Source organism: Ananas comosus, linkage group 12 (assembly GCF_001540865.1).
Source record: "Ananas comosus cultivar F153 linkage group 12, ASM154086v1, whole genome shotgun sequence".
NCBI classification, from domain to species: domain Eukaryota; kingdom Viridiplantae; phylum Streptophyta; class Magnoliopsida; order Poales; family Bromeliaceae; genus Ananas; species Ananas comosus.
The window spans coordinates 5,345,682-5,356,149 of NC_033632.1; the positions used below are offsets into that span (position 1 = coordinate 5,345,682).

A 10,468-nucleotide genomic window follows, 5' to 3' on the forward strand; every position below is an offset into this window, starting at 1 on the left:
AGTGAAAAGACATATCTTTTCACATTATTGAAAAGACATTTTTTCACAAAATAATTCATTTCTTAGTGAAGAAATATACTCTTTGTAAGGAGACACGTCTATTTGCATCAAATAAAAAAATAAATTTTTTTTTATAAGAAAACCTAATTTACGAAAAAGACAACTAATTATTTATTTTTAGTTTTAAATATTTTTTTAGTTTCATTATTATTTCTGATATTACAATCTACACAAATTGTTGGAATGAATTAATTTTTTTTTTATGAGAATTCTTTTTATCATGCGCATCTTTTAAACATATTATATTCTATTTTTAGGCTCATGCTGCATGGATTTTAAAATATTGTAGAACGGCATTCAATATACAGCAACCAGGAGATGTATCTCAAAAGATTAATTTGCTAAATTTTTCTCTAATCCTCGTAGTTATTGGCCCTCAAATTAAATAGTTGATATTTCCTTTATTGTTGACTTATTATTTTTTTGTTTTAAAGAAATATAATTATCAATCATTATCCAATAACACTCATGAAAATTATACCTTCGTCAACTAAATAGCATTCAAAATAGTTAAATTCAACATAATAAGTCATAAATAATAAAAAATTTCAATTTGATCGACGTAAATAGATAACTAAAATATACAAAAGTTATGGTATGTCGATTTAACAAAAAAAGGCTAAAATGTCTATTTCAAAATTCAAAATTACCTACTATTGACAGAGTCCAAAAACTCCAAACTCAAAGTTATGGTGTGTCAATTATTTTAAGAAAAGGACTAAAAGGTCTATTTCAAAATTCAAAATTACCTACTGTTGAGTGTTGACAGAGTCAGATTCTAACTATATATAGTTTTGCCCCAAAGTAAATTCGGTTGGTAGAAAAACAAAGAAAGGAAATTAAGGTGACAAATTGGCAAATTGCCTAGGTACCAGAGCTTATGCATAACCAGAATAGTAAATATCTCAAAAAATATCTCATGACAGTAATGTCGCCCAAAAAATTAAAATTTTAAATTCAAAGTTTTAAAAAATAAACAAATAACTATCTCTAAAGCTTATAAATAACTTCACAAATTAACCTCATAAGTTCATATTTTCTTAATTTANTATTTATAAAAATATTAAAATTTTAAATTATTTTAAAATTTTAAATTTTTTGGACCAAAATGCCCTTCCCAACAGTTAAAACTTTGACTGCTGGGAAGGGCATTTTGGTCCAATAGGCTATCTCCCTTGGAAGAGCCCAAAGTCAAAACCCAACTCCCAATGTGCATTGGGAGTTGGGGTGCTGCAGGGGCCTTGGGAGTTGGGTACAACCCAACTCCTTGCCGCGCCCGGTTTGGGAGGCACTTGCTACACAGGCCGGGCCGGGCCGTGCCGTGTCGGGCCACCGGGCCGCGGGAGTAAGGTCCAGCACGACCCGGTTCAACTGGCCGGGCCGGCCCGGCACAAATGCTACAGTGCTCGTGCCGTGCCTGGCCCGGGCCGCGCGGCCCGTTTGACACCCCTATTCTTACTGTTATTTTTTCGATTGTTATCATTAAGTGTTCTCTAATTAAAATTCTATTTATCCGCTGCATCTATGTTCCGCTACTCTTAGGCTGTTATTTCATCTAATATATTTAATAAATTTTTATGAGAAATTTTTTTATCATGTACATAGATCTTTCCGGACAGAACATTTTCAATAGTTAAATTTAATTTGCAAAGTTTAAAGCGGCATGATATAAAATTCAATATTTGATATATAGTGAGTGTCGAGCTGCATCTCACGAGATCAGTTTGACTAAATTTTTATCGGATGCTTTCAGCTTTTTGTCCTACAAAATTCTTCTTTCAATTTTTCATTAATTATGTTAAAAGAAAAAAAATGTTCTAAAATCAATTATTAACAATTAATGAATAATAATGTACAGTTGTCAAAACTCATACTTTCATCAAGTAATAGCATTAAAAACAGTTAAGTTTACCGTGGTCTTAAATTAAATAAAAATTTTACTTTAATAACCTAAATAATTTAAATTATAGGTAATGAAGGTTAAGAATGTAAATTAAAAGAAAAACAATTAGCTAAAGGGTATGTTTCAAAAATCTCTATAGTTGGAGGATTCAAGTACATTTTACCGAAATTCAAATGAAAGCCAGAAAATTAAGAAATGATGGGACACTGGGACACAGCAAACATCATATTTAACTAGCGAAGAGGCCCGCGCTTTGCAGCGGGTAGAAGCTGTAGTAGTAATTAATAATAATAAAATATCAAATATTTTTTTGTATATCTCACTTGGTACATCTACCAAAAGTCTCTCACTGTAGACAACAGATATTAACCCAACGATGGAGAGAGAGAAAGAGAGTAAAATGGCTCATTTTAAATAAAAATTAAATGGGAGAGATGAAGAGACGTATGTTGAGAGAGAGAGAATAAAATGGGGGAGATAAGGAGACGTATGTTGAGAGAGAGAGAGAGGCAAATAGCTCATTCTAAATAAAAATTGAATGGGGGAGATGAAGAGAGGTATGTTGAGAGAGAGAGTAAAATGGTTCATTCTAAATAAAAATTAAATGGATGAGATGAAAAGACGTATGTTGAGAGAAAGAATAAAATGGCTCATTCTAAATAAAAAAAAATTCAAAATTAGGAGGTTATGACACATCAGCTTAAAGCATTGGAGATTCATAAAGAGTAATAGATAACATTGAAATCATCAATCCAACATTCTAAACATTACAATGTTTACCCCCTCCCTTTTAACCACAAATAAAAAATTTCCCTTATAGGGTGGGATTAGCTAACCCCACCCCACCCCAGGAATAGGGTTGGAATTAAGTTAATCTCACCCCTATTTAATTTTTAAATATAAATATAAATTTTAATTTTTAAATTTAAAATTTTAAAAATTTATATTTATTTTTAAAAATTTTAAATTTTAAATTTTAAATTATTATTTTTAATTATTTAAATTTTAAATTTGATATTTTATATTGACTTTTAAATTTTTTAATTGAGATTTTAAAATATATGATTTATTTTAATTTGAATTTAATTTTAAAATTTAAAATATTTTTAATTATTTAATATGTAAATTTTTGACTATTTTTATATTGTAACTTTAAATTTTAATTTGAAATTTAAAAATATAAATTTTAATTATATTTTAAAATATTATTATTTTTAATTATTTAAATTTTAAATTTAATTTATATATAATTGGGGCAATACATTATTTTCTATTTATACAAAACAATGTCCTTCTTATTCACCTACTCCAATCAAATACTATTTTACTTATACCTAAACTAAACTCAATTCTCACCAAACACAAAATTATTCTAACCCCACTTAATCCTGAACTTAATCCTATCTCTGGAATAACAAGTTCTTACTTAATCCCAATCAAACGAAGAAGTCACATACATGAATGAATACATTATATAAATAATAGCAAATTAAAAACGTCTCTCTAAATTAATTACTGACAGAAAATAGTACCATCTGATCTACACCTTAGGGCCTATTTGGATATTACAGCAAAAATTCTCACGAAAATTATAAACTGTGGTTTTTGGACCTTTGTCCAATGAAATAGGAAATCTGTAACTCTAAAGATTCCGCGGATTCAATTTTTAAAGCTGTTTGGATGCGCATTGTGCAATTTCACGAATTTCTCTAATTTTAAATTTTCAAATTTTCAATAAATTTAAATTTAAAATTTGATATGTGAAATGTGTAATTTAAATTTTTAAATATTAAAAATTTAAAAATAAAAATCTAAATTATTTTTTAAAATTTTGAAATTTAAAATTTTTAAAAATAAAAATTTTAATATTTTATATTAATTTAGAATTTTAAATTTTAAATTTAAAAAATAAATTTTAAATTTAAAGTTCAAATTTGAAATTTGAACAATGAGATTTGAGATTTGAATTTCAAATTTAAAATTTAAAATTTAAAATTTAAAATTTGACATTTAAATTTAAAATTATAAAATTTATGATATTTAAAATTTAAAATTTAAAATTTAAATTTAAAATTTAAATTTAAATTTAAAAATATGAATATAAATTAAATTGTAAATTTTTAAATTTAAAATTTAAAATCTATGTTGAAATTTAAAATTTCATGTTGAAATTTAAAAGTTAGAACTTAATGCACCTTTGTCCAAGAATGATGAAATTCTTTTTCTTTGGTTAAAGTGGATTATAATTTTACTTCATTTTTTGGTGTATAGTTTAACTATATTCCAAAAATTACGGAATTTTTTTTTCTTCCAAACGCTTAATAAGATAAATTTTCTACCGGTATAGCATATTAACTATGCTATGTTTTTAAGGGCATCCAAACGGGGCCTTATATAGTACATGCAATACTAGGCCAATACTAATCAAGAGTAGCCGCATAGTGGAAACGTCAACCTACTTCGCCATACTTGCTACTGCTTGAATTTTAAAAAAAATTGATTATAAACAATCAATAATAAGAAGAATAGGCACACAAAAAATATATTTTTATTTATTGGTTTTCAAGTAAATGCTGCTCCTCTTGTATCTCAAGAGTGACCCCTGCCAGTTGGATCTCGGTGACGTTAGTGCCCTCGCTGAGCTGTTGTTGCGGCTGCTGTTGTGCCTGACTGTTGGAGGGACTGTGTGCTGAGCATGTTGAGGACGATATGGAGGCGGAGGCGACCGATTGGTGTTCTCGTCGAACACTACGACAGTAGCAAAAACAATAGTAGCATGTCAAAAGGGCGAGAAGAAGCACAATGACTGCCGGAGAAAGGACTATTAGGATGAATTTCGTCGTCCAATGGTGATGGGAAGGCTGGTTGGAAAATACCAAAGGGTCGCCACTGCTCCTAAATGGATTCCACGGTGCGGGAGCGTGGATCGGGCCGTGGAAATGGTGAAAATTCATTAGAAGATGATGATGGAGTTATTGTGAAGGAGGAGAAGAAGAGAGAATAGAGCTGTTCAGCAGGCACGCCCTGGTAGCGGGAGGAGTGCTTCAACCGACGGCGGGGAAAGAGCTAGCAGTCGTCACCGCCGGGGAGGAGGACTAGCAGCATCGAAGGGAGCTAGGGAGGAAAGGGTTGGGGGTAGGGAGAATGGGAGATATAGGAGGAGAGGGTTGGGGATCGAGAGGGGAGAATGAGAGATCAGCTTAAATTATATAATATTTCACAGTGAAACATTTTTTTTTATTTTTTAATTTTTTTCGAACAGTTTTACGTACCCATCCGCGCAGGCTATACATGCTATAATTCCTAGCTATAACCTAAACTCTACTCCAGCCTATGATTACTATATAAGCTTACACTGTACCCTCTAATTTAAGCTCATGTTGGCCCACTTTTCTTACCAATTATTGTAAAATAATAAATATTTAATGATAATAAAAATATTTATTAGATATTTATTAGTAATAAATATTAATAACAAATATTTAATGAAATATTTATTAATAATAAATATTTTATGATAATAAATATTAATAATAAATATTTTATGATAATAAATATTAATAATAAATATTTTTAAAATATATATCTAATAATTAAATTCTAATAGAAAATTTTGGTGTGCGCGAAATGTAATATGTACCTGTACCTATGCATTGCGGTGAAGGTGAGAGTTATGACTCGAACGAAACAAAGAGATCAAGAGAGAGCGCGCCTGAGAGAGCGGGGACCTTGGGTTCAGACCACGTACGGTCTCGCCTCCTCCTAATCCTTGTCGTTCGTCCTCCCTACTGCTCCCGCGAAAGAGCTCGCAGTCGAGAGAGAGCGGTTATCAGGAAAAAAGAGGTTCTTCCGTAGAAGAGAAAACAGATAAGAGAGAGATAAAGAGATGAGGGGAGGAAATTAAACAAGCGTGAGTAGGGGTGTAAAATGGGTCGGGCGGCCCACGGGGCGCCTGGCCCGGCACAACCGTGGGTACTATAGAACCCGTGCCGGGCCGGCCCATCTTGGCATTTGGGCCGTGCTGGGCCATTACCGTGGGGCCGTCCAGCACGGCACGGCCCGCATGGGCCATGCCTGTTGGACCAGCACGGCCCCCCAGTGTGTTTGGGGACAGTTGGCTCCCCAACTCCTTAAGCAACATCTTGGGAGTTCGGAAACCAGCTGGCTCGCCAACTCCCAAGGTATGAAAAAAAGGGGGCCTAGGGCCGTAGACTCTAGGCCCCTTTTTAAGTTTGTAGGCCCCTTCTATAGAGATGAGCCTATCTCTTCTTAAATTTTAAATTTTTGAGAAATTTTTAAAAAAAATTTCAAGGCTTCATAAAATTTAAAATTATTTCAAAAATTTACTACTTTCTAAGTTTTTTAATAAATTTTATTTTTTTAGCGAACATATTAGTGGAAACAAAAAAAAGAACTATTTTATTTTTTTATTTTTTAATATTTTTATATTATTTTTAAAAATAAAAAATATTGAAGAGCTGGCACGGAGCCCGGCCCGGCCCGGCCCAGCTCGGCACGTGCAGTCCGGGCCCGAGGGCCATGCTAGGCTGGGCATCCATCAAATATGGCCGGCGGATTTCCTTCAGATCGGGCCGAGCTGATCCCTGGCCCGATTTGGCCCGGGTGAATGTGAGCCGTGCTGGCTCGGCACGGCCCACATTACACCCCTAAGCGTGCGAGAGAGTGGAGAGATGGTGGGAGTAGTTAAGAACCGTGAGAGAGAAAAAACGAATTTTTCCGATAAAAGAATTCTAAAAATCTTCTTTTTTAAGAAAATAAACTTCACGAAAATAAATTTAATTACCACATCTTTCTTTCTTCTTCTCTCCCCCTTTTCTTCTTTCAAAACCCTATTCCACGCACTCTCTATCTAGTATTAACCGCTCCTATATATACTGAATTAAAAAAGCTTTTGCAGGGAAGCAGAACCTTCTTATTTTCTACATTTGTTCGCACCCCACCATCTCTACGACTCTAGAACTTACATAAATAATCACACTATTATCTACATTCTAGTCCAATGAAAGGCAAACAAAAGAAAAATCAAGCACATGGATGTGCATAGAGGGCTCAAGTTCAAGCGCCCATCGTATACCTTGTATAGATAACTTGTTATAGATAGCTTGTTGGCAAAGTAAATTATAATTGTGAGAAGACTTATAAAAATTATTGTAAAATAATAAATATTTAATAAATATTTATTATCATTAAATATTTATTATTAATAATGATAATAAAAATACTTATTAAATATTTATTAATAATAAATATTAATAATAAATATTTAATGATAATAAATATTTATTATTTCACAATAGTTTTTATAAATTTTAAATTTTTTAATAAAAATACCAATTTAATTTTATTGATAATATTTTTAAATATTTTATATTTTTAAAAAATTAAAAATGACAACTTTAAGTGGCTAGATTTTTTTAATTTTTTAAATCAATTTAAAATAGTAAAAAAAAAAAAGGACGTTATCAAACCGATTGATGATTTTATTAACTTTAATAATGTTAATTATTTTTTAATATAACTTACATGATGAATTAATCTAGTAAAGTCTTTAACCTAACTAAATATTTTAAAAAAATATATAAAGAGAAAAGTTAGAAGTTGATTACTAATTCAAACGAAAAAGTTGAGAGATCGATTTGGGAATGATCTATAGTTGAGGGGTCTCCATACATTTTTTTTTCACAAAAATATTTTTTATTTTTTTGAAGGGTTGACTATAATATGAGAAATGCTTTATTACAACCTAACCCTACAATTTTTGCCATTGGAAGATCAACTTGCTTCTACATAATTGTCATTTTTTTTTCTTATTTTTAGATTTTTTTAAAAAAAATCCATCTTAAGCCTCCCTAGTCCCTAGTCCCTCCTCCTTATAGGGGTTCAATTACCCCTAGTCCCTACTTATTATAGCTAGGAATTATAGCTTGTATGTATAGCCTGTATAGATGGGTACATAAAACTGCTCAAAAAAAATTAAAAAACGAAAAATATGTTTCACTGAAATATTCTATAATTTAAGCTGATCTCCTATTCTCCCTTCTCGATCCCCAACCCTCTCCTCCCCAACCCTCTCCTCTCAAAAATTCTCATTTCTCCCCAACCCTCTCATCCCAAATAATCCATTCAACACTGCTAGTCCTCGTCCTCGGCGGTGACGACTGCTAGCTCTTTCCCCACCGCCGGTTGCCGCGCTCCTCCCGTTACCAGGGCGTGCCTGCTGAGGCTAAAGCACTGCCACTTCTGCTCCGGCGCCCCCGTACTGCTCAGGTACGCCGCCTCCCTGTCTCTTCCCTACCCCACTGGGCCTAACTCAAACCGGCACCTCCCCCCCGATAGCGGGCCAACCTCCCCCTCGGCTCCCCTGGAACCCGCGCCCCCCTCCCCCTCCGCCCCCTATGGAACCCGCACACGCCCCACTTCCTTCCGCCCCTGTCACAACCTTCATTTTTCGTACATGCATGTCTTCTTTACACATCAGAACTACATTATCTGTGCCAGCCAACATCAAAGCATACGAAACCCTAATTTAATACGTGCCACCACATATCAATGCAAACAAAACACTATTATCAAAGCAAAACTAAACCCTTAATAGGAGACGAGTGCGATGGCAAACAAAGAGATAATTAAAGATCAATTGTCCTTGGTTTCGTACATACCCCAAAGACAAACCTTATCATGATGAGTCTAATCACACCAAGCATGTGCTCAACTTATTAATTTGAGCAACATCTTTTATTGGTAATTATAATATAAAAAAATTCTTTTATCTTAAAGTAAATAAGAAGGTATAATGGAGAATTTGAGAACCTCTACCCTACTTTCTTTTTTTTTTTTTGGGAGTGGCCACACATGAGAGGACTCGCCGCTCCCTTCCCCTCCCGCGCCCCCCGGGGGACTTGAAACGCCTCTCTCCCCTGGCACCACTGTCCCCACGGAATTGCCGCTATCCTCCCTCTGGCCCACATACTGAACCGCGCCCCCTCTGGAACAGCGCCTCTCCCCCCTCCGCCCCCTACCCCCGATCGCATCCCCCTCTCCCTCAGAGAAATCTGAAACATCAGATAGAGAGAAATATGAAGATTTAACCCTTATATCTTATATACATAACTATTTTAAATTCTAGATTATCATATAATTTTAGGAGATGTACAGTTATTTATATGATATGGAAATAGCACGTAGATACATAATTTCAAGCTTTTCAGATCCTCTCCATTAATGCAACAACCATTTAAAAATATTTTTGAGATTTGAAGGGGGTTAAATATAGATTTTTTGAAAGTCTGGAAAGAAAAATAAAAAATGAAAAGTAGGTATTTGTGTAAAATTCTTTAATTTTAAATTTTTGTAATTAACTTTTTTTTCTCCTAACTCCTCAATCTAATCAAACCTATCAAAAAATATATATATATTTTAAAATGTTAGAGAATAATTATGCTCTGTATTTTTTAAGGTGGCAGTGGAGTATCCGTACACGACCGGACTTGCATGCTTTGGGGTGGTAGCATTTACCCTTGCGATTTCATTGGTCTCGCCCCAATTCCTGAGAACGACGGATAACGGAGCATGCACGGCAGGACCAGCCTATTATAGATACATGTATCTTGCCGCATTGGTTGCAGTGGCTACTTGTGTGATGTTGATTGCGACCACAGTCACCATCAAGATCGAAGTCCGATCCCATCAGCATATACAGAACCATCCGAGAAGGCTCCTCCTTCGCTTTCTAGCTGTATATGCTATTGTCCTTTACAGTATTTGTATTCTATCTTATATTATATCTATTATTTTACTTTTACATATTAAGACAGGAAAGCTGGTTTGTTTTAGTGTGATAGAGATGTTATTCTACTTTTTAGGTTTCTCTATTTTGTTTGTAGTGTTAGCTGGACATGTCGTTTATTGGATATATGTTGTATGTTATTGTATTAGATACCACTTATTGTAAATCAATTATATATACTATGAAGATTGATCAGTCTAAATATTTAATGTTGCTTGTCGAAAAATTTTTGGGCCATTTGTTTGCAATTTGATATTTGAATTAATCAATCTCTTATATCCCTGCAATAATTCACATTTTAATCCACTTCTAATGAATATACATCATAATTTTGCAAATATTAAATATTTTGGTAAAAATATTTTATCTTTGGTAGAAAAAGAGACAAAGAAGAACTACTGTTTAAATAAAATTTCTCACTCAAAAACTTACTAACTTTTCATTAAAAATTCCCAGTAGCTTCTCACAGTGGACGTGACCATTATCACACTGCTAGCCACTGCAAAGAATGTTGTAAGATACATGTATCAGTAATAGGTTGGTCCTGCCGCACATGCTCAATCACCGATTTTTTTTAGGAGCCGGGGTGAGAGGAATTAAATCCCAAGACTAAAGTCTGCTACTTTTAAGAATGCAAGTCCGATCGAACGTAAACACTCTGCCATCGCCTTAAAGCTTCCTCTATTTTATCTCCTGTT

General features: G+C 33.4%; 1 long non-coding RNA gene across 1 annotated transcript; it reads right to left on the reverse strand.

Moving 5' to 3' along the window:
- On the reverse strand, positions 4,492-5,824 carry LOC109718759. Its single transcript, XR_002218508.1, has 2 exons — positions 5,604-5,824; positions 4,492-4,711 (listed from the first exon to the last, which is right to left on the reverse strand). It is a non-coding gene; the product is annotated as an uncharacterized LOC109718759 (long non-coding RNA).